Source organism: Alosa pseudoharengus, unplaced genomic scaffold (genome assembly GCF_046254945.1).
Source record: "Alosa pseudoharengus isolate Yale_2024_CS ecotype anadromous, Long Island Sound unplaced genomic scaffold, YU_APseudo_1.1 YU_APseudo_1.1_scf_12, whole genome shotgun sequence".
Lineage (NCBI taxonomy): Eukaryota > Metazoa > Chordata > Actinopteri > Clupeiformes > Clupeidae > Alosa > Alosa pseudoharengus.
Window position 1 is genome coordinate 5377889 of NW_027468587.1, and position 3236 is coordinate 5381124.

Consider the following 3236-nt stretch of genomic DNA (forward strand, 5'->3'; position numbering starts at 1 on the left):
ATTTCATTTAAACGAAGTTCACAATAGCACAATCTTCACAATCACGGGTACAGTTCCCTTTATATTCAAACACGTGCATTGATATTATAAGCTTAGGCTTTCTTATTAGGGGAAATGTTCTAAAGCAGCATGCTATTGCTCTGCTAAAATGTTTAGCCACAGAAAAAGAACATTGAATTTCCATGACCATGTTTTCACTTGCTTATTAAGCATCCAAATTAGAGGTAGGATGCTACAGCATCAGCAGGCTTCCAGATATTTCGCAGCTGCTTGAAACCCACGTCAGTGTGGCTTCCAGAGAGGCTGGGATCTCAGAGGGTGCGGCCAAGTTTCGGGGCTCAATTCCACCTTGTCCCATAGCCATGTTGTGCCATGTTGTTAAGTCGCCCAGTGTCGGGTAGGTTTATTGCATTGTGTGGGTCGTTTTTTTTCTCTCCAGTTTTTGAAAACAATTTATTATTCATCATATATAATGTATTATTTATGATGCTTATAAAACTAAAATTACAGTGAAGATTTGAAAGGGTTGGTTAATATCTGGCTAACATCTGGCTGATTGTTCAGATGTCTGGGTAAAAAGAGGCATCAGCACAGGTCTGTGATTTTGATTGGTTACTGCTGACCTACTTCCGATGTGTCTCATCCAGTCGTGTCTCTCAAAAGCCAGCACACAGCAAATCAGGGAAGTCTGGGACGGACAGACACGGAGGTGGAGGTTATGGGGGGATGGTCCAGGAGTAGAGTGATCAAAACGATTAGGACGGAGAGATCAAAGTGTTTGAGGCAGAATATTGTGCAAGGCACATCAACACAACAAGACAACAAATCTTCCACAGGACCTTTTCTTGGTTGACAAAGCTCCATTCCACTATTTTGTCAAAAGGTGTAGCTTTCATACTTAAATCTAATGCTAGAATGTGCTTGCATGGATGCATTCAACAGGAGGGATTAAACCAATCTTTTCCAAAATGACAACATCTATGACATTATGTATCATGTACTTCAAAAGAGTTAAGCCTATCCTACTTCTATCACAGAGCTAAGAGGAGACTTAATATATAACTCATTATGACTGACAGGTTGGGGAGGCAGCAGATCCATCCACCTAATAACAGCAAAGTGTGGCTGCACGCATGAGCATTCGACCCTGACAGATCCTCTGGGTAAATCCAGTCTTTTTTTGGGTGGAAGCATCTCTCTGGATTTGCCTTTGTCAAACAGTTCCTCATGACACACACACTGTAAGTGTCCTTTTTCCTCTAGCTGTGTAAAAATAGTTCAGTGGGTCCCTGAAGTACTTTCTGAAACCATGGTGCCTGTATAGACTATCTAACTGGTGGTTATCATCAAACTGGTATAAAAAAAGATTAGGAAGAGTAGAATTACCATATATATATTTTCAACATTTCCTCTTTTTCTGGTCTAATATTCATTAAATTGATATTACATATCATGATTTGTGGTTCTGATATCTTTATTAGTTTTACAGAGGTCATAATCATGGATCAGATTTTTCAAGGACATTGTATGTGTGCTCAAGCCAAAATAATCATATGAGCACGTCTGAAACGTCACAAGAAACATACTGGAAACGAAACATAAAGAATGATGCTGTTTCCTAGACAGCTCATGAATATTTCATGGCTACGTAGGGGAGGACCAAGCGGAATGATCTAGATCATCAAGTGTCATGATCAGTCATGATCTAGTAAATAGGAACAAGAGCATGCATTTGAGAATCACACACACACGCTCACACACACACACACACACACACACACACACACACACACACACACACACACACACACACACACACACACACACACACACACACACACACACACACACACACACACACACACACACACACACACACACACACACACACACACACACACACACACACACACACACTGCTACTGTACACATAAACAAAGTCAGCTCTGATCTCGCTACAATGCTTCTGTGTTTCAAATGCAAATGAATAGAAAATGTTGCTTTCAAACTCTTTCTCCACCCCGTACCCCCGCACAAACATGCACACACACACACACATACACACACACACACACATACAGGCACACATTGTGCATAAGGTGCATCTCCATAATAACAAAGCTCCCTTGTGCTGGACAGAGAAGTGATGTCATCGCTCAGCATGTGTTGCATGACTCGGCAGACCAGAGCAGCTGCAGAAGCACAATCTCATCAACACAGACACGCCTATGTGCGCACGCACACACACACACACACACACACACACATACACACACACACACACACTTATACGCTCACACACACACACTTATACGCTCACTTATACGCTCACACACACACACTTATACGCTCACTTATACGCTCACACACACACACTTATACGCTCACACACGCCTACGTGCGCACACACACACACACTTATACGCTCACACACGCTCACACACACACACTACATGCATATGCATGCAGAGAGAGAGAGAGAGAGGGAGAAGGATAGGAAGTTGGGGACAAGGCTAGAGTAAAGCTCGCTACGAGACCCATAGTCCATTAACACATACAGACACAGTAAATGTGTTCGAATCGGCCAAGGACACAGACAAGGAGAGAGACAAAGGGAAAGGGAGGGGAGGAAACAGGGTGAGGTAGAAGAGAGAGAGAGAGGCAAAGAGAAAAACAAAGAGGAGGATGAGGAGAAGTGTGACACATTGGGGATAACAGATGGGCCTGGGCTTGAGGACAACTTGAAAAGAAGGAGAGGAGAGGAAGGATGGAAGAGCAGAGAGAAGAGAGAGATGAACCCATAAGGGACAGACAGGAGAGAGTAGCAAGAGTTCAGAGGGCATCCGGCTTGAAAATGTGAAGGAAGTGAAAACACAGTCCATCGTGTTGGATGGCCTGCAAAGTCTCACAGGTTGCAGATGAGATGGGGAAACTCAAACGGAGATGGACTTGCTCATGTTATACTGTATGTCACTGAGGCAAATATGTGTATGCCAGTTTAGTTTTCAGGGGTCACAGTATGTGGGTGATGATGGCTGACAAAATGGCTGACAGGTTGTAGGCAGGCAGCCAAACTGATCCAGCTCTTGCCTCTGAAGCTCTGTGGTAGAATATTGAAGCTGATTCCTTTCCCTCTCAGAAATCAGAGGGAAATCACATGTGGCATTAAAATCTTATTTGCATGGGTGACAAAATGGCCGAGCAGTCTGAGGATTTCAAAACACTTTTAGTGCATT